Below are 22,908 nucleotides of genomic sequence, written 5' to 3' on the forward strand. Positions count from 1 at the left end.
CTCACAGACAAGTCCGTATCAGGCATGGAGCATTCCTATGCTGTGCACAGAAAGGGGGATTAATTCAAAGCAAGGCTGAGGATACCCCCTAGCCCCTTCTAACTGGAGATCCTTGTCTGTAAACAGAGTAGCCTGGAGTGGCCTCTCCCCTCCCAACCAGAAAGGGAGTTGGGACACAGCTCTGCCCACTGTGGGGAGTATCTTTCAGCCTCATCTAAGAGAAAGGAAGGAGAGTCTATGTTCATGTTTGGAGGACAGCATTCTGGGGAGAAAAACACAGCAGTCTAGGGATACATTTAAAAGAAGAGAAAATATGGCTAACAGTAAAGCTTGGAGCAGCAGACTGGAAAAAGATGTGACAAACAACAAGCAAGATGGATTTGTTAGAACTCTTGGTGTATCTTAGAATTACTAAGGGCGAGTAAGCTAGTAAGAGATTAGAAGACTTCCTACAATCATATGGCTGGGGAAAAACAGATGAGGTCCTTTAATTTGGATAGTGAGTTCAGGGTGTCTCTCAAGGCTGAAAAATTTGTAAACACTGCATGAAAAACGGTCAAAGATATGCAAAAGAAGTCTAGTATAATGTTTAATCATGTTTGTAAAATTTCACACCACACAAACCCATGGCCACACATGGTATATACTGTGTAACTAAATCAGTTAAATGTGAATTGTATTCCAACTACCCATAATTTGGGTTTTTCTACACCACTGCTCTTCAGTGAATAAAAGAAGAAATGCAGTAACAAATAGAATGGAGCAACATTTAGAAATTCACCCAAATTGGATAATATCAGGGAAAGTATCATATACTTGAGCATCCACAAGAAATACAAAATTAGAAAATGAGCATTACAGTATCAAATGTGACTATGACTAAAAAGTAAAAAATACTATAAACTCAGTTTTGATTTAAACATGCCTGATTGAATATACATGTTTATTAGCTTTCCTCAAGCCCAGTTCGACTGGCAGTAAAGGAAAAAAACATGACAAATACTCAAAAGGACATGAAGACAAAGAATAGAAAAATAACACATACTATCAACAAAATCTTGCAAGTCAAAATGCAATTTAATATAATTACCAAGGGAGAATAGAAAAATAAATAATTCTCTGTTTGACAAGGAGGTAGTATGAGAAACAAAGAGAAGCTGGCAAGAAACAAGCTAATTTATAGCAAACAATTCTCAGGAATTTGAGGAACCTTGTACCTCTGAAACCATGAACATGAATGGATGATAAAGTTGAACAGATGACTATTTGGAAGTGTGTATTACGATTAGCTCAGTCTCAGATCCCCTTTTCAACATTTTCCACCTAAATAGCAGACAGAGGGTTATTTCTCTGGAAGTGCTGACTCAGAGAATCTAGAGGCAGGGAACGAGCCTACTTGAAGGGAAGGGTATGGATATTTAACTGAAAATGGAAGAATGATATAAATGATACTGAATAAGTGTATAAAAGAAGTCAAAAGATAATGTCGTACACATGAAACTTACATTCCAAACCAATGTTATCTCAATGACAAAATAAAATGAGAGAACAGGAGTGTTTTAAAGAATTAATTAATCAACTTCCGGTTTCCCATCCAGTATGTGAGAAGCCTAGAAGACATCATTTCATCCAAACAAGTAAAAAGCTAAACAATAACAAAAAAAATCAACAATTCTTTCTTGGTCTGTAAGAGAAGTGAGATCACAGGGCAAACTACTGCCCCCCAAATTAGAGAGACAGACAGGTGAACTCAGGGAGTTGGTCCTTACTGGGGCAGCTACCCATGGGAACCGAACTGTGATTGATGAATGGCTGGAGGCTCATGTCTGAGAGATGAAAACCCCAGGGGATCCAGTAAATAGGAGGCCCTACAGTATTGTGAGATTTATCTCTAAGAACTCCACCAGAGAATATCGCTTCTGGCAGGGGAGGGAAAGGATCCATTTTGAAACAGATGGAGAAAGATATACCATGCTCATACTAACCAAAAGAAAGCAGGAATAGCTGCATTAATTTTAGACAGAGCAGACTTTAAAATAAGGGAGGTTATGAGAGGAAAAGAGGAGCATTATATGATGATAAAGAGGTCAATTCTCAAAAAGACACAATAATCCTGAATGTCTATGTACCTAACAACAGACCTTCAAAATATGTCAGGCAAAGCTGATAGAACAAGGAAAAACAGATGAATCCGCAATTACAGGTGGACACGCCAACACCTCTCTCAGCAACAGACATCCAGCAGGCAGAAAAATCATTAAGGACATAGTTGACCAACACTATCAATCAACTGGATTTATCCCTAAGTATTTAATTTTTAATGCTATTGTGACTGGTAATCATTCTAGTATCAATTTCTGATTGTTCATTTCTATCATATAGAAATACAACAGATTTTTCTTTACGTCCCTTAAATTCTGCAAACTTGCTAAACCCACTAATTAGTTCGAGTAGGTATTTTGTAGGTTTTGTACAATTTTTCACATAGACAATCATTCTGTCCGTGAATAAGGATGGTTTAACTTGTTAAAAAAAAATATCAAAAGCTGAAGCCACCAGTCTCCTTTGCCACTTGATAACAACTCCGGTAACCAGACTTACATTCACAACCCTTATCCCTCAGGCAGGAAAGCAGATCTCCCTCAGGGTAAAGAAATATTCCAACAGAAAAGACCTCAACACACATTTGGGGAAACACTTAGGATTACACCCAATCACATGACAGTAAAGCAAACTTGTTGACAAGACCTGCATATACGAAGATGCGAATCAACATTTTAGTCTCTATGTCTTAAGCCTAAATTGGCAGCCAAAGAAATCAGGTATTCGAGGAGAGCTGCAAGTTGAAAGAACGATTAAATCTAAAAATCAAACAAATAGTAAGTACACTTGTAGTAAAACTGACAATGTAAAAACTGAAGAATGCTTTAAAATTATTTATAATATAAGCAAAAGATATTGCATAACAGAAAAAGAACATGAGACTATAAAAAAGCGATGTTGAAAAAAACTAAAATACTTCTTGGATATTACACACTTGGTAGCAAAAAGAAGAAAAACAAAATCAAGAGAAATGTTTGGAGGTAAATATGAGGGTGTTACCGAAGACGGAACAGAAAAAGAAGGAAAACAGCAGAGATGCAAAGAGAATTAGAGAGTATGTGCAAATATAAATATCCAATAATGGAATTTCAGAATGAAGGGGGGAAATGCAGGGCAGGGAATTTACAAAAAAATTAATGTAAGAAAATTGCCTTGACTTTACTGAGAGCATAAGTTTGTAGATCGAAAGGGGCCCAGAGGGTCCAGCACAATGAAGAGAATGAGTGCCACTCCAAGGCAGGGAATCATGGCATTTCAGGACACTGGGAATAAAAGTTAAAACCATAAAGAGCTAATCATAGATCCAATCCCTTTCTCCTCCTTTTAAAGTTATGGACAATATGTAACTTCTATGCTTCCTTACAAAATAAAACAGTAAGAATCAACTTCCCCCCAAAAGTGGTCTTCTTAAAATATTACCTGAAGATTAAGATAAATGTAACATTTCCAGCTTTATGATTCCACAGAACTGCCACAATATAATTCAGAATTTTGTAGTTAATCCTCCCTAAAACAAAGTAACTCTTAATGGCCTATGACGAAGGCAGTATTTTTACCTCAGACCTTTTCCTTCACTTCCTACTCTGACAAAACTGATACCAAATACATATAAATTATACCAACTATTATCTTTTGTGAGAAAAATCTGGCCTATTTTAACTGCTTTGCATTTTTACTCGACTATTTTAAAGTTTAGATATGGACACATTTTTGCCAAATAAATGAGTATAAAATTCTCATTTCTCAATTACTATGAGTTCATGTATTTAATTTTGCATTTATCAGTTTAATTGCATTTTCCTTTCTCCTCAAGAAGTTCAGAACTACTTGATTTTTTTCCCCCCAATATATGCCTGGCACAAATGACCACCGTTATCAATTCATCAATGTGAGAAGCAATGAGCCGCGATTTGCTCATGGAGCTTTATCTGTAGAACAAAATTTACTTAGACTTAGCCAAGGTAGCATGAAAACAATTGTCTACAGTAAATTGCATCTATTGAGTACTTGTTAAGTCACTATTCTCCAATGCGTCTCAGGAAATTTCTGCTTAAGTGAGTTTCCTCAGTGACAGTAAGCTTTTCCTCTTAAGTTTTCATTTTAATGTAAAGTAACAAGCACACAAAAATTAAAATGGAAGTTATTTATACTAATATTTAGCTATTTAGAAACAGAAATGGCAAGCTTTCAGATAAGTAAAAGATCTGACTTTATCAAAATAAAGTTTAAATAGAACTGTTTAGCTACAGAAAACCTATTTTCCAAACCCCACATCTAGATGCATGGTCTGACAGTAGGCATGTACATTTAAAATTGAATTTATCCCAGAGCATCTGGGAAGTGTAATTACCCTATCTGTAGCTATAAAGCAGGCTTACAGACAGTTTCCCAAATAACAAGTCGTTTTTAATAGTGAAGATTTCAGCAAGTCTAGAAAGTGTAAAGGGACCTGGAAAAAGAAAGATACACAGAACTCTTAGGTTCAAGTAGTTTCCTTATCATAAGCTCCAGATGTCTTCATTCTTAGTCCTGGGACTTGTTCAGCTTTTTGTGCTATCACATCAGGACCAAGACAGGAACAAGTTTATAGGAAAAAGAAGTGCCAGTGTAATGGCTCTGCAGCCAGATAATGCAGAGATAGCAAGTCATGTTCACAGTGCAAAAGGACACGCGTTCTCTAAAATAGGAATTCGAATCCCACTGGGCTTCTCTGTGTGTGAATTTAACCTTTAGAATTAGAATTTTTGAAACCCTGGAAATGAACTAATGCTTTGTGTAAACTACAGAAAACAGATGGGAGTGTGTTCTAGGCAGCCCATTTAAATACAAAGACCATTTCTGTACCTGCAAAAGCTGCTGTGCTGCCTCAAAGGATAAATCTGAGTTTAACAAATCAAATGAAGCTACCCTACAACGCGGCTCAAATTCAGAGGAGACAAGTACTACTGTGATTTCCAAACATTCACATTATCACAGAAATGAGAAGCGTACACTTGGTCTGACATAAAGAATAGGTATTCTTAATTCTAAAAGCATTAAACTGGATCTTCGTGGTGCTACAAAAAACTTTTAAATTGCTCCATCACAAGGTGAATTACAGGTTTTTGCAACTTTCAAGACTGATGGTTAGCAATAGAAAATGGAGCGCTACTTGAAAAAGCACCTTGAGTTCAATCATCTTTGTATTTAAAAAGCAAAATTTTAGACAGGTGAAAAAACAATGTTTTATTGTTATATTCATAATTTAACTTCTTATCGTGGTAAAATTCACATAAAAAGTAAGTGTACAATTCAGTGGTATTAAGTATATTCATAGTATGCAACCATCACCACTATCCATGTCCATAACTCCATTTTGCAAAACTGAAATTCTATACCCATTAAATAACTCTCTATTCCCTCCTCCCCCCAGCCCCTGGAAATCACCATTCTACTTCCTGTCTCTATGATTTTCACTATTCTAGGTACATCAATGAGAACTGGAAGAATCAAGTATTTATTTTTTTGTGACTGGCTTATTTCACTTCACATAGTATCTTTAAGGTTCAACCATGTTACATCATGTGTGAGAATTTTCTTCCTTTTATGGCTGAATAATACTTCATTGTGTGCGTTTACTGCATTTTGCTTATCCATTCATCCATTGTTGACTAACCGGGTTGCTGCTATGTTTTTAGCTATGACAGATAAGGCTACTATAAATATGAACAATAATATTTAAATGAATGTTTAATGCAATTCATTTCTTAAAGAGAAATAGATTCACATTCAAAGTTAGCAACAATCTATATGATACACCTTAAAATCTCCCCATTTTTATTCACAATCAGATATGGTAATTGTGATCACCGTAATTATACTGAGAATCCTAACTGCAGATGTACTAGCAGCTGTAGAAGGGAAGCAATTCCAAATAAACACAGTTAAAATGGAAGATTTTTATTTCTTGTGAAATTCAGTGACTGAGGGAAACTGGGTCTACATTAATTACCACAACGTGTGGATCCCCAAAACACTACTATGCTAGCAAGAGAGGAGTAAAAAAAAAGGAAAGCCAGGGGGTATTTTAGGTGGTGGAGACAGAACAACTCTATCCACATGATAAGCCCTAAATTTTACCCTGTGATTAGTTACATTGCCTCTCTGAACAACATGGGCCACATAAAACAGCACTAGGAGCTGGCATTTTGCAGCTATGCATGCACTGTTTTGACTTCCTTTATAAACTATCGAAAAGATATTTCTGACACACACAGTTTCTGAATCTTATAAGGCAATCTAAGATAGCAGACATGAAATCTTTATTTTCCAACTATTTTGAAGGCTATGCCTATACCTCAAGTTAGAAATTTCTCCATTTTACTGCTTAGAGTAACAAAGTCCAAAGACTAGCCTTTTTGCCAGGTTTACGGAATAATTTTAGAGACTGGTGAAAACTTTTTTTTTTTGCTCCTAAAAATTACAACTCATTATATGCGTTCCCCAGCACTCAACTTAAACCTGTAGTACTAATATTAACCTCCCATGTTATTTTAATAAAACCCAACAGCAGGTTATCAGTGTAAAGGACATACAGATTATTGAATCAAAACACTTTAACAGTCGCTACTCTACCGTAATTCAGCAAACTCTCAAAAGATATGTGATGCCAAAAGCTTAAGAACCCAAGCAAAGTAAATATCAGAACTCATTCAACAAGTTCAATTTTTTAAATTGATGGATTAATGTTTAATGTAACAATTTTACATACCAAAGACTCACACAGTATTAATTCAAAGTAGCAGTCATAGGCTATGTGCTTTATGTGTGAGAAGATGTCACAAGGTCTGGCAATTACCACCTTGCTCTATCCACCACATCATTTCTGTGGTTTGCTACTGGTTGAGAGTTTCCAAATTCCCTAGTTACTAATCTTTGGGACCTGAGAATAAGAAATCAGAGTTCCCTGGAACATTCATAAACTCCTAAAATCCTTTATTACTCCTAACATATACTATCAGCACTCTATATTTGCTTTACTCAGTAGGAATATAGAAAACATGACTAAAAAATTCTAAATTTTACAAAGAAACATAGTTGATAGTGAATATTAAAACACTGGACCATTTTCAACAACATGGATGGACATAGAGATTGTTATACTAAGTGAAGTAAGTCAGACATAAAAAACTATTATGTGATATCACTTATATGTGCAATCCAAAAAATAGGACAAATGAATTTGTTTATGAAACAGAAGACTCACAGACATAGAAAACAAATTTATGGTTACCAAAGGAAAAGCGGGGAAGGGATAAGTTGGGAGTATGGCATTAATATATTCACACTACCATGTAAAAATAGATAAACAACAAGGTTTTGTTGTATAGCACAAGGAAATGTATTCAGTATCCCGTAATAAATACCAATGAAAAAGAATAAAAAAAGAATATAGATATGTATATGTACAACCAAATGACTTTGCTGTATACCTGAAACACAATATTATAAATCAACTATACTTCAATTAGAAAAATAAAAAAGGAAGCATTGGAAAATGCCAGTAAACAGCATTGAGTAGTATTTTTATAGCTAACATTAGGATTTCCTAGCAAGGTTAACATCAGCAAGGTCAGCATCAACATCACTACACAAAATCATTGTTGAAACTGCCAATTTGAGAACTTACTGGTTCCCAAACTCATTATTTCTTGGAAGATGACTCACAGGATTTCTCTCAAGTATATGATGCAAATAAACTTAATATTTGTTTTATTTGCAAGAATGTCTTGTTAGCAGAAGACAGATGTGCGCGCACACACGTACACATGCACACACACATACAACATAGCAATAGCTGAAAGCAAAATTTACTGTTTAGATCTAGACTATGCTTCTATGCATGTTCTGAACTCAGTTTCTGGAATTGTCAACCACACCTTTTGACTCAGTCTGTACTTCCTGTTCTAGCTTGATTCCCACTTTGTTACACATCCTTCAAACGTGTAACATTTTCAATATTCATTTTTCAGATTTAATTCTCTCAAGTGGATCAAAACATATTTTTCCAGTGTTCCAAATCTCCTGACTGATTTTTCTCGTGATTTGAGACTCAAAAAACAAATTTCTGGAGAAAAATTGGGAAAAAATTTCCACGTGGAAACACTATTGAGAATCATTTGTGACTTACTGGAGAATGTATGGGTATCTCCTTCACCTCATTAGAGTTTAAGGCCAACCTTAAAGGTGGACTTCCACTGATGGGGTTCAGCTTTTAACATGGCTTCACGTCCATTAGAAAACACTTGCCTTTATATGTAGAATAGATAAACAAGATTATACTGTACAGCATAGGGAAATATATACAAGATCTTGTGGTAGCTCACAGTGAAAAATTTGACAAGGAATATATGTATGTTCACATATAACTGAAAAATTGTGCTCTACATTGGAAATTGACACATTGTAAAATGACTAACTCAATAAAAAATGTTTAAAAAAAAGATGAGCTAGATAGTGTCATAAAAAAAAAACTTGCCTTTAGAACAAAGGAGGCTACATTTGAAGCACAAAAAATTTTAATTTCTCTACTGTTAAGAAATAATCCGTATTTCCTTGAAAACTGAAACTACACATAGACCAGAGGAGAAAACAGTAAATACAGCACTTGTAACGTCACTACCTATAGCTTGCCAACAATTACTTCCAGATAACTCTCCCATATCCACATTTGATGTTACTCTTTACACACACAGAAAATATTACATATGTTGATTAATCACCAATTTCATCAATGAATTTAGAAGATATACCAAGTGCTCTTATGATTGCACTATATTTTATTACATGGAAAACAAATATTGAATTATTGGTTATCTTAACATTTTCTAATTCATCATTATAAAAAAACTTCAGAAAACGTTTCTGTATCTATAACCTTTTGTACTTGGCACATGACTTTTCATTATTTGCTGACTATGCAATGAAATATAATTTATCTTAAGCATTTTCTAATGAAGCAAAACATGGTAATTCTTTATATTTTCTTGATTTTTATTTCTGCTCTAGTTAAAATTGTTTATTATTTCTCATATCAAATTCATCATTTTGTGGCAGAATTATTTTGTCTTATTTTAACTTTGACAATTTATATCTAAATAATGAAAAAATATTTCATTTGGTGAAGAGTTGGATTATTTTACCTTTTAATTTCAATTTCAATATGATTTAAGAAATACGCTAATGTTTTACATCATATTATATTTAGCAATTAGCATTAACATTTAAAGATGAGTTTTTTTTTTTTACAATATTTATACTTCTGGGAACTTCCTTCTTCCTGTCTAAATATTTATTGTTAAACTACATGGCATACAAGAATAACTTCATTTTTAGACAAAATGCAGAAAGCTATATTTGTATGAAACAACACAAACCATAAATTACCGTATTTATTTAGAAAAGCAGGGCCAATGAAAGTTATTTATAACTATAGATTAATCAGTAATAACATTTTTAAGATGTCTGAGCATATGCTTAATAACGCAGATCTAGGCTGTCATGAAACTTTTACTGCCTATAAGAAATGCTAGTAGTTTTCTAGGATATAAACTTTTGCTTCCTAGAGAGTAGAGCACATTATGAACATGTTTTTAATAGGACTTCATTTTCTGATGATGGCAATAATACAGATGTGCACTCCCACTTTTTATGCCCTAGGCCAGACACCTTTGGATATTACAGATGTTTCATCCTGGAAAATTTTTCAACTGACTTTAAAAGTAGATTATACCTAATTAAAATGCAGATCTTCTACTGTTTGAAAAAATTTCAAGACAGTGGCACATAATGAAACAAATAAATGCTTTGAGAGGTGGGATGGGAAAGAAATGAAAAGGAGACAGTTTAAAAAAGCCCTATAGAGAAGGATGTGGATCCTGTACAGGGCCTCCTGATGACAGGAAACCTCCTGATCTAGGAAACATCCAAGAAGAAAATGCTTTTTGAAGGCAAGGGTCAATTGTGAGTCAACAAGGAAGAGAAATGGTAATAACCACGTGCGGTGTAATAGTATACCATATGTGTTTACCATTTCATCTGTGTCCTAACAATCATGCACCTGAGAGCAAAGCACACCAAGGGACTGGTCTGGTACAAATACAAGATCAAACTTTTTAGTGAAGTCTACTTTCTATGTTTTGTCTCAAGTCTAAAATTAGTTCATTTTGGAATACAAAGCTGATTGTTTTTGAATTACTACAGGTTGCATTCACTGGGAATCTAACTCTGAAAAAGAATTTAGCTTATTAAGGAGTGTCCTTGGGTTCAACAACTTTAGAGCCAAGAGGAAAGAATCAGAAGTGGAGAGAAATCCACTATACTATCAGCCCAACAGCAGCTTCTGCTAACCCTAAAACAAGTTCTGGGGCTAAAATGATCCCACAGTAGTCGAAACTTGTCTGAGATGAAAGGGCCTTTACAGTCCCTCGTACATCATCTTTGAATGAGGTCAACCCAAGAAAGTGGCTTGACCCAAAGTACTTCTCTGCAGCTGAGGCGATCCCTGCAAGGGCTGACAGCTGAAGGCTGTCACCAACAGCACTTCTGTCAGGCTGGGTAAAATCCACTCTGTTTAGGGGAACAGGGGCAACACATCGCAGCATCAACCAAACTGATTTTATTTTGCAAAAAAACAGATGTTACTAACTCCCTTCACAGTTAGCATTTTTTCTCAGAATGAGAAAATAAAAAATGATAGGTGAAATATATTCGTACCTTTCTGACTCTGCTCTCTAGGGTAACCAAAAGTTTTGATTATTGACCTTTTTTCAAATCGTACTGACTGAAATAACTTTGAAGATCACGTGAAAAGTGATTTATAATTTTTCTTTGAATATGCACTCTTTGTAATAAAAGACTTTGGAGTAACTCCTTCAAAATATATATTATATACATATAATACATATGAATGAATTTATATCATATGGGTACAAGTATAGTTATATATTACAAACGTTATTAAGTACATAAGAATTTTTAAAGTGACAATTAAAATAAAAAGAATAAAATTTCCAACAGTTTCTTTCTCCCTACAATACAAATCTCACTTTTAGAAATACCAATCTGGGCTCCTGCCTTGCTGCCAAAAAAGCAAGCCCTTTCAACTACCTCAAGAAAGCAGTATTTCATCTTTCGCTGAGTTCTTTTAAAAAAAAAAACACACAAAACTTTAGAATTTGATCTACATCCTCTTTCACTGTTACATGACGCCGTAGGCTGTGCTTTCACCATGCTGGCACCTGATGAAATAGCCTCACAGAGTATTTATTTTGTCTCTCTCTTTCTATTCCCTTTGCCCACATCCACTGCACTCAAGCTCCCAAAGATTATGTTTCACTTCTAGCAACACCATAAACTCATTTATAGTGGAGAATGACATGGTTCTGATGTTGACTTTAAAAAAAAAAAAAAGTAAACAGTAGAACCAGATTAGAACACCGACCTACCAGATCTCCAAATTTCTAGTTCAGAGTTACTTCTGCAACATCATGTTGGAAATAGGTTTGTCTCAGTTTGGTAAGAGGCATACGGTGAATGTTCAATAGGTGCCTTCTTTATAGATGTTTTAAAGCAGTATGATGAAATCTCAGTGTTATCTTGGCTTTAATGCCATGCCATTCTACTCTTCTACATATGACCTCTGAATTTCTATTAAATCAAATACCACTAAGAATTGAACAGTCCAGCAGTATTTTAGTGTGGGAGTAATAGGGTAAAAAGTACGTGAAAGGAATAAAATGGGGAAAAGCAAGCGTGGGAAAGAACAAAAGACATAATAGGTATTCTTCCCCTGACACAAGGGATCGAAGGGAAGTAGCATTTCTTTGTGGCTAGTTGATGAGAATGAGAAGGGAGACTAAAGTTCCCTAGTTCATTGCTATCACTGGAGGTTAATCAACTTACTCGACCTATCAATTCTCACTTTTAGATGTAAGCATGTAATATTATGAGCCTATGATGGAAGCCCACAACTTACTGTGTACCAAACAGGTTCAAATGAAAACAAAATAAATGAAAATCTTTATTCTTCTTTCAAAAAAGAACATAGCTTTGATAAAGAAAACAAGTTTATGATTGCAGTATGTTGACAAGAATAAAAATTCATTAAATAAGTAACTTAGTATCATTTAGAGGAATATTTCAGAGGACTCTTACGTGTTAATTTAGTTATATATTACATAAACACTGGGAAAACTATAGCTATCAGTAATTATGTTTTCACAAACTAATCTGGTTTAATTAAAAACAAAAAGTTTCTGTTCCTTTTTCTAAGAATTCCCATAGACATCCTCAACACAATTTCCTCACTGGTTTTAGTGTAAACAGTGGCTAATATGAGAAGGGATGAAAAAATTGGGGAAGTGGCAATAGAGTAAATTGGAGACATTGCATTAATTTTGCCTGAAAAATAATTGCTACTACTAAGTGGCAGTTCCAGTTAAGTTTTGATTCTTAGGAATAGAAAGAAAACGCAAAATAAAAGCATGATTTATTCTGTATATCAGCATACCCTGCCTTACCTTTCTATATCCAACTAAAATTATCCAAGATGCAGATTTTTAGCTGCTTTTTAACCTGATTTGTTCAAATGTCCCTCTATATTTTTTAAAAGGTACTGCCATTTTAAAAATTCAATAAGTAAATTAAATTTTTATATCTGGAATTTTAATCCAAATCTTTAAAAATATCTGTAATATGACCATTACTCTGAACCAAACTGTAATTGACTTAATATATTAGAGAGTATAATAGCTATTCTATTATGAAACATGTATTTCTATGAAACGAAAAAGTAAGCATTTCTCACATTTGACTAGCTATAATTAATAACATTTTCTCATGGGGTTCATTTCAGAAACTTTCTTCATAAGACATTTCCACTTGTGCTTCAAAACCAGCCCATTCCCAAACCTACACTAGTTAATGATGTCAGTAATTCGCCATGAAGAAATTTGAGAGAATGCATTTAGATTTTGAGGTGATTAATATGTGTTAACTAGTAAGTTGATGTATTTTATGTTATATATGACTTAAGCCAAGGTAAATATTGCCAAGTCTGCTTGTTACTTTTACAATAAATCTCTAACGTCACAATAGAGAAAAAACAGTACAATTATATCGGTAGTAAGATATCAATTAGATAATTTACTTTTCACATTTGCAGGTCAGTTCTCAAATTCACATTGCTATCTTATTAACACATATGTAATGGATGGGGGTATAGCTCAGTGGTAGAGCACATACTTGGGTGTGCATGAGGTCCTGAGTTCAATCCCCAGTGCCTCCGTTAAGGGAAAAAATACATACACATGTAATCATCAAAATACTCTCCAGTTCAAATCACTCGACAAACTACAGTGCCCTGTCCCCACAGAGCGCTCTTCTCTAGAGTCCCCCTAGTGCACTACTGTCTCCGCACCCTCAGTCAACACTTGTTTCAGTTAAACACCTTTCTTCAATATAATGCAGTTTAGACTTTTCCACCTTAATTTGATGTCTCTCTGAGTCACATACCAAGGCTGGTATATATTCCTTCCTAACCACTAAGTTTCATTTTGCATAGTCTTTTAGATCTATTTAAGTATTTCCTCCTACATGTATCTCTGACTGACCAGCCATCAATTCGTTCCATGTCTGCCTGTCATTTAGAAACAAACTTTTAAGAAGCCGTAAATGATTCACGTAATTATGTAAACAAGTCCTGATAAAAACCACATTTTGAAGACATTTTGTGAAAAATATCTTTTCATGGGTGGATGTGAGATCTCACCTCCAACTCACCTCACAATAGTAGTAGTTTCAAAGTCTTTGGGGACGTGGGTAGCTCTTTTTGAATTACACCTTGGTGATTCTAATATGCCACCCTCATCTGGTTAAAGTGAGTGTTATCAAAGAAAAAGTAATAATGTGGTGATAGGTTTGTATTACATTGATGTACAAAATAACTGAAAATTTTACAAAATTACAAAATAGCACACACATCATGTTTATATTCACATGGATGTATTACCACTTATCTATAAAGACAGATAACTTTTATCTCATTTATATAAAATGCACATAAACAGTATTAATCATACCTCGTGTCTGCAAACATGTGCATGTGTATATGTATAAATATACACATGCATGCACACACAAGTCACAATGTTAATGTTTACATGAGGGTTAGTTCCATGATTTTTAATTATATTGTGTCACATTTTATAGGATAGTCTCAAATATCATTCATTACAAAAACTGTATGCTATTTAAAAAATTGTAACGACTCTCTTATAACTAGAAAGATTTTTATCAAGGACTAAAACTTTACAGCCTTTAGACAACATTGTGTGTAAGGTAAAGGTATTTCAAATCAGATAGATAACTCAGCTGAATAAACCAATGGAACAATGGGTTGATAATTCTAATTCATACATACCTATACTTTCTACTTCGTAATTCCCAAATTGAGTTTTATGAAGCAAGAATCCATAAAATGCTTCTCAAAAAAAGGAAAAGTCCATGATAAATTACATTTGGAAAACTAGTCTTCTCTTAAAGTTTCTATCATGCACTAAAGCCTAATAAAATTTCTCAGAAATCAGGCATTAAGAAATTTGTTAACTTTGTTTAACCCAGGTATCTCAAGCTTATTTGATCAGATGGAATTAATTGCACATGGAGTTACATGAAGTACAAGTCATAAAACTATTCAAATTCAACAGTATATATAGAACAATTTACTGAAGAATTTAAGGAAAAAACTGACATTGTGGTAGGTAATAAAATATTAATTAAAATTAAAAAATAATTTTGGCTAGTACTATTTATTTGGAAGAATTTAGGATTTGTTAATACATTGTACAGCTATCTATCTTTAGTGCTTAAGAGTATGGGTGGGGGACTGGAGAGTCAGGGCTCTGCGACATTCCTGGCAAAGCAGTATACAAAACACGAGGTATGGGCCAAGAGCTCATTCAAGGACTTGGGCCATCTGTATATCACATGTTCACATCAAATACACCCACATATCATATAAAATTAGCAGTTTCACATTTAATAGTAATTTAAAAAGAAAAGACATACAAAGAATGCATAGAATTTATAATTCAGTTCCAGTGAACAAGTACTCCTGTCTGTTGATCTCTTCAGTCATTTCAACGGCCTCCTTTCAACATACAGAGATTAAGCCAGAAAGGATTAAGGGACCACTCTTACTAATGTTACTGGGACTTAGGAGAAGCAACTCCACCTCCAAAAGCTCTCAACAGTCTTATACTATTCTTTGTCTCCTAGAACAAAGAACTACCTGCTCCCTCATGTTTTTCACCGATCACTAATTTCTTCCTCAATTTTGTAACAGAGCCGTGTTTCTCAAAGTGTGGTTCATAGACCAGCAGGATCAGGAACACTTAAGAACTTATGAGAAATGCAAATTCTCAAGCCCTGCTCTTCAACTACTGAATTGGATACTCTGAGGGTGAAGCGCAATGACCCATGTTTTAAGGAGCTCTCCGAAGATTTCTGATACACACTCAAATATGAGAACCACTCCACTAAAGAAATGACTGATGTCTGTCCTGGATGATTTTAATAACCACATCACATAGTCCTGTATCAACATACAAGCCTAATTTTAAATGAGCCAAATTTTTTAAACCTAGCAGCTATGTTGTAAAATAACATACAGGCAGTCTAAAATGTGTACAAGACTTATCCGAAAATTGAACTGAAAGTCGGCAAAAGGAAACCTGGAACAAATTTCCCCACAGGCCTAATGCTACAAAATTGTGGCCAAGGAACAAAGCCACTCCAAAGGAGTCTATTCGTACCACAATTTAATTGTACTACAGTAGTGATGGTATTAACTTTAGTTCTGAGAGGAGTGACAATAACGTTTAAGAAAGAAATGCAAAGTAAAAAGAATGAAATAGGAAGATAGGAGAAATAGCTACTCCCTTTGTTTGTTTTGGTGTAGTGATAACCACAGGTAAAATGTAAAAAAAAAAATCTGTTTTCTTTGAGTTCATTAAAACATGCTACGTATATTGGAATCCTTATTTTTATCAAGTCTTCTTTACAATAGAGCTTTATTCTCTCTCCCAATCTTCTATATTATAATAAGGTAGAATGCATATATTCTGCTTCTGAGTTCTGAAATTGGTGAAACAAAAAAAATGCCTTCTAGGTTTAAGCAGGAAATACAAGTTGAGAAATATAGTAAGGAGTAGTGTTATATATTGCTCTGATACAATAGGGAGTATTGGAGCTCTAAAGAATTAGAAATACATGCTCTAAGAAATCCTTTATGTTTGACACTACATCTCAAACAGAACACACTCTTGGGCTTAATTTCCCTCTCTATCGGCCAATTTGTGACCTCTTCATCAAGGACATCTCCCTTCCAACTGCTCTCACCCAAAATTCCAATTTGGGCTATGTAGGCTATCTCAGATGAATGCTAGAAAAAAAACGCAACTGAAAATTATGTCACATTTCGGTATAAGTAACTAATCAAGTTATTAACTTGTAAGTTCAGGCAGTTATTCCTGATTTTCAGGTTACTCTGTATTTTTCTTCTAACTCATAGGGTCCTCTTTGATTTCTATCACAGTATATATCATCGATTCTCTATGGTATTTTCAGAGCATCTAGAGGAGAAGTATAGACAACCTTTCTAAGTATAAATCATCAAGAGCTTGTGAATTGAGATGTCACTGATCTTTCACATACTTTAATCATAGGAAAAAACGGGAAACTTCAAGAATCACTGCAGAGAAAACAACCTAGGAGGGCTCCTGTGATGATTAAACATCAATAAAAAAAAGAATCCAAAACAAAAGCCAGAGCTTTTCAAAACTGGGGGTGCTCAACAGATTTCCAGGTGAAGACTTAGTATTCTGGTCCACACCCTACAAATTAAATTGGAGGCTCTATAGGAAGGATCCAGCATCCATATTAAAAAAAAATTCCCCAGGTACATTGTTCAATATAGAATATTATTGCCAGAAGCATCAGAATTACTCCTGCCTCCAAATCCAGCCATGGACAAATGTGAATTTCTGTTTGAGTTTCCTGAAGAGTCTGACCAAGATTCTTTAACTTAGGATATACAATCAGAGACACCCAGTAACTTTCCCATTAGACCAAGACCAAACCTACTACCAGTTTTTCTGCTCCTTGATTCAAATTCAGTTCCCCTTTAATCTTTAGCAAACTCATACTATGGATTTAATCCTTGTTACTATCTGCTTTGAGTAGAACTTCTTTAAATTAAATACACGCATGTAAAATTATTATATTTGACATATATTCAAGCCACAAAATAATGTTTTCTTTCCCCATTTTCCACTCATTTTTGTGTGATTTGACATGTGAAAGACAATTCCTCAGGACAGACACATGATAACAAATCTCATACCCTAAATAATACAAATTCTGATTTGCCAGCTCATCCTCAGTACTACTTCAAACGGTGTTATAAGAAGGGGCAGCGGGAGCAGGGTAGTGTGGAGAAGGGACATGGAAGATGGGGGCATTTCTCAGGAAAAATTATTTTTCAAGTGGACCAGCTTTCAGTTACTATAAATGACAGAACAGGTACTGAAGGTGTTCACAAGTGACCATTCCAGCCAGGTTTCTCAGACTAAAATATAGCCCTATATCATCACAATGTACCACTATACTTGTTTTTTGGCATGCCTGCAGTTGCTGTCATCTGTCAGAGGGAAATTACGCCCATTCTTAAAATAGCATGCCAGTTTCATGGGATCAGACAGGTCAGGTTTCACTGGAGAACAGAATTGAAAGGTTGACTTAATGTCCCTAAACTAGGGACAGATTCACAGCTATTAAATCTAAATCCATGCCCTATTATGGGCTTCATCTATTTTAGGAGAAAAGGAAGTGAGAGCACATGACCTGAACCTAACTTAAATTTATGACTGCATAAACAGGAGCACCTGAGGGTTTAACTAACCCTACATGCACTGCTGTGACAAGAACTTCAGCAGTTAAGAAGTAAATGAGGTGACCAGTCCCATGACTGGACACTCTAACACTATTTCCATTGCCTTGCCCTTCTCCTCCCTTACCAGAAATCAGTAGAGGCTATAAAAGCTGAATACTCACAATCTTGGCATCACTTGCATCTAAGGAGGACCACGTAAAACAGTGTTTGCAATAAGATAGAAGCAGCGTCTGCTGGAGTGAGTATGGGAGAGAGAGAACTGGTGGCTTTCTTTTCCTTTCTTCTGGCCTCAAACATACCTGAACAGTGGCTGCCAACTTGTAATCATAAAGAAAAGTCCAAGAGAATCAAAGACACCAACCCTGAAATCATTGAGATGTCAAGCCAAATGCCAGATGCAGCCTACCTGCAGACAACTTGTTAGGTAAAATTTGTACATACCTAACAGCCTCAACATAATGGAATTTTCCCAAGTTTATATTTCTATCATTAGTGTTTCTAGTGTTACACTGCTAATATTTAATAACTGGCTCCCACAGAAGGAAAAAAGGAAAAGCCCTGAGTAGTAGCATTTGCTCATTTTTGTGGTATAAATAAACCCACCATGTAAATTTCAAGAGACCAACAATGATGTCACCGAAGTGCACAAAGAAAGAGATTCACACAATTGGATCTGGTGAGCCAGTGCAAACCAGCTCTACTACATCACTAGGTATTTCCCCAATAACTAACTACATTTTCAAAAAACTATTGGAGTTTGTTAATGGTTACTTTCAATTTCATTATAATAGGGAACAGAGTTTTTTTTTTTTTTTTTTTTTTTTTTTTTTTTTTTTTTTTTTTTACAGAGAGGAACAGAGCTCAAAACTACTGAATGTCAAGGTAAATTGGCTAAATTTATGAAACTGGAAGGAGCTATCAACTTTATGCAAAACTTTCAGTAGAAACTTAGATGTTCTCAGTCTCAAGTCAAATGTACTTACTAATGTAATACGAAAAATTTCAATTTTTCTCCTTGGAGTAAAGACTAGAATCTAATTCACTATCATATAAGATAAAATTTAACAAGAGATTTGAAAACAATGTTGGTATAATGTTAAAATAACTTGCATGAAAACATGTTTTAGCTCCTATAAATTTCCATGGCTCTATCTGTAATCCAGAATGAAAATTCAAGTTTCTCCAGTCTTTCAGCTCTTGGGTCTATCTATTCTCACAACAGGGCTGCTGTCATACCCAATTACCTAAAACAGAACAAAATTACGCTGTAGTACAACATACTTTCGTAGCCATTATCTCTGAAAAGTATTTCCTACAACTTCTTTAGCAAGGTTTCTGTGGAGCGGAATCCTTACATATTCAAGCAAAGCAAAATCTTAACACGCAAGTGTTTTTTTTTTTAAAGCACCGAAGCACTTCTTGTACAAACACACAATAAATTACCCCACTCCTTCAGGATGATATGAACATATAATTTTCTTGGGATGGATAAGTACAGGCTTCATTACTAAAGTAATTCTTCATATATTAAATGGCCTATTGAAATAATTGGCAGTTCTGAAAGAATGGTTTTTCAAAATGTCTTCTGATTTCTTACTTTTTCCCTTGTAAAACCCTGAGTATCTTTGTCTAATTTGATTCTTGGTTTGTTCTGAGAATATCTAATTGTTAGTGGCATAGCACTGTAAGGGTATAATTTAAGAGCATTAGCTCAAACTGAAAAAATAAGTTTACTTACACTGCATTCTTGTTTTTAATAAGGATAGTTAAAATACTAAAGAAATAAGCTAAGTGTGTTTTAACATAGTCATTTGGCCTAGCTTTCTTAGATTATTCTTTACAATAGGCTCTTCATAACCATTATGAGAAGGCCAAATAAAATACATCCAATTTTGGTGTAACAATCTTTCGTAGTGGGTATTTGGAATAAAATATGAGTCTATCAAAGTCACATTGGTCACCAGGAAGATCTTGTTATATCAGACTCTAAGATCAACCAAGAATAATCTTTTTAATACATTTTAAAGTAAAACCTGCTTAGATAATTCTATTCTGAAGAAAATACCTGAATTTATGTTCAGGAGGTTAAAAAAAGTCTTTCATGACACAAATCTATAGGTACACTTTACTCAATTATTCATGTATTATTCTGTGCCAACAAAACATCTAAAGATGTGCCAGGAGATGCCAAATGAATACAAACCACACATACACAAAAAAATACCATAGAAGAAATCAGAGCTAGTTAAACTTATATCTGATTTAACAAGATTAACAGCATGGAGCTGTTTATGTTCCACTGAGCTATTTCTAATTACCGAGAAGCATACCCAATCAATAGGAGATCAAGTGCCCAGATTTGCAGCATCCAAACAAAAAGGACAGTTGTAAATACACTGTATTGAAATGCTTTTAAATGCTGAGATTTTACCTTTAAGATATCTGCATTTTATACCTGAATCAAAGTTCTGGGTTGGGTTAGCTATTCATTTTGTAATGAACAGTTTTCACCCAAGGCATAGGATTTCTCAAGATTATTGAGGTCATATATGTAAACAGCCATGTAAAAGTATTACCTCTTGTGGAAATTAGTTAAGACTATGCGTATGTGATAGGAAAAAAAATAAATGATACTCAAAGGTCCACATCATTGTGACTTCTCAAATGATGAGCCAAGACCATTGTATAAAATTGATACAATGAAGTGCTACCTTATGTTATCAATGCATATTATAATCATCTTTGGGTCTTCAATTTTTAAAAGAAGTTCTGCTTATTAATAGTGTAAGAAACAATCTCCAATAGCACCACTAAAATATAATTAAACATCTTATGTAAAGTTTATTTTTATATTCTTTGAGGCATTGTAATAACACACTCAAAAATTTCCCTTGCCATTTAATTAGGTCTAGAAACAAACTAATGTATGAGAGAGAAAGTGGAGGGTGGGGTGGCGAAGAAAAATAGGTATTGCCAGTGTTACAAGTTCTTAGGTTTGCTTTTTTCAGCATCACTGTTAGTGCCGTCACATTATGTTTTGCCGAACATAGCAATTGGCTACAAAAAGCATTTATTAATAGCAGCCACCCCTTACACTTCAGAGTTAAAAAAAAAATCAAAACCTAAAAAATACAAAACAAAAATCCTGGTATCATCAAGGTACAGAAACTAGAATATTCAAAGCAAACATTATTTTATATTTTATTTAATAGGCTTTAAACCCTTAAAGGGAAGGACCTATCAAAGAGATAAAGGTAGGTTTTGAAAATGAGATAACCTGTTGGACCTACCACTCACCCCACTTGAATGTCTCAGAGTTCTAATAAAAGCTTAATTTCACAAATGTAAAAAAAAAAAGATATATTGCATTTAAAAAACTGACTCAACACTAGTACCTGATACGGAATCCAAAGTTATTAAAAGGTAGATTGAATTTTCTTTAGAGACGGATTTAAACTAGCCATTTCCAAAATCCATGAACTCACACAAATGTAGTTTTGAGAATATACTTGCAGATCTTTTCCTTTCCTCATTCACTGACAAGTGCAGAACTAGCACAGTGATACAAAAGATTTCTTTGTAGAATTAATCGTTAAGTAACACATTTTTCCAAAATAATACTCTGCAACACATTTATAGATCTCCTTCTGCATATCTTAGATTATTACAGCTACAAGTTACTACAAACTCTGTAAACAGCCATTTTAAAGCAGCATGTGAAACTATCCAATGTGTTTTTTTCAAATTGTTATTTAAGGGTAACTACTTAAAGCCAATTCGAATTATCCTATGTGCTGAATGAGAAGGGCATCTCCTTTAAAATCAGAGAAAGATGTTAGGTTATTAATGGGATGAGGAAAAGAGGGTAAGTGTGATTTTAAAATCGGGAACGACTGCTCCTCTCAGGCATTGTCAGAGGCACCATTCTTATGTGACTTATAGGCATCATTACCAACTTATACTACTTATGAAGAGAAATCCTGCTCTACCATCTTCTGAACTCTTTGCTCGGCTGTAGTTTACCCAACTCCTGTGTTTCTTATTTTTTTGTTTTGTTTTCTACTGTGGTATTTTCTTTAGCCTCACTTCAGAAATACACTTGCACAGTGACTGTATACCTCCCTCCTCTTCAGCATCCCGCAATGTATGTAAGGAAATCTGGAAGGATCCCTTTTTTTTTGCTGTCCACAATTTGGTGCATTTCCAAGGGCGAGAGGAGCAGATTCAAGCAATTGAAATTTCCAAGGGCGAGAGGAGCAGATTCAAGCAATTGAAATTTCATCTTTGGGTAAAGCGTGAACAGCTGCTTCATTTACAACTTTAAAGACCTATCCTGGTTTACAAGCGTTTGCACATGAAGGCCAGACTACCAAATAGCAGAAGATTCCTCACAAATGAGATTTACACATGGGGGAAAGCTCACTGTGGTAACGCTGCAAAAACCTGACTTCTCATTCCTGCTTCTTGATTGGTTTTCAACCCACATAGTTATGCTTCAGGCATGCAAGCCTTCCTGTCACCCCCCTGACATTTTCCTTCAGCATAGATATGAAGCGAGGTGAAACTTCTCAGATTTCTTAACTCTGCACTGGGCCACACCCCGACCAGGCATGCCCTCTCGCACCTCCCTATCCCTCCCTCCTCAAAGGCTACGTACGACAATATTTCTTTTAAATCGGTCTGCTCATTCCTTTGTATTTTTAAAACAAGTTACCATCCTACAATAAAACCGATAGTCAGTGGCTTTCTTTAAAAAAAAAAAAAGTATTAAAAAAGCGCCCACCACGATCTACTTGGCCCAAAAGAAAAACTTG

The sequence above is a fragment of the Vicugna pacos genome, chromosome X, assembly GCF_048564905.1.
Source record: "Vicugna pacos chromosome X, VicPac4, whole genome shotgun sequence".
Classification (NCBI taxonomy): Eukaryota; Metazoa; Chordata; class Mammalia; order Artiodactyla; family Camelidae; genus Vicugna; species Vicugna pacos.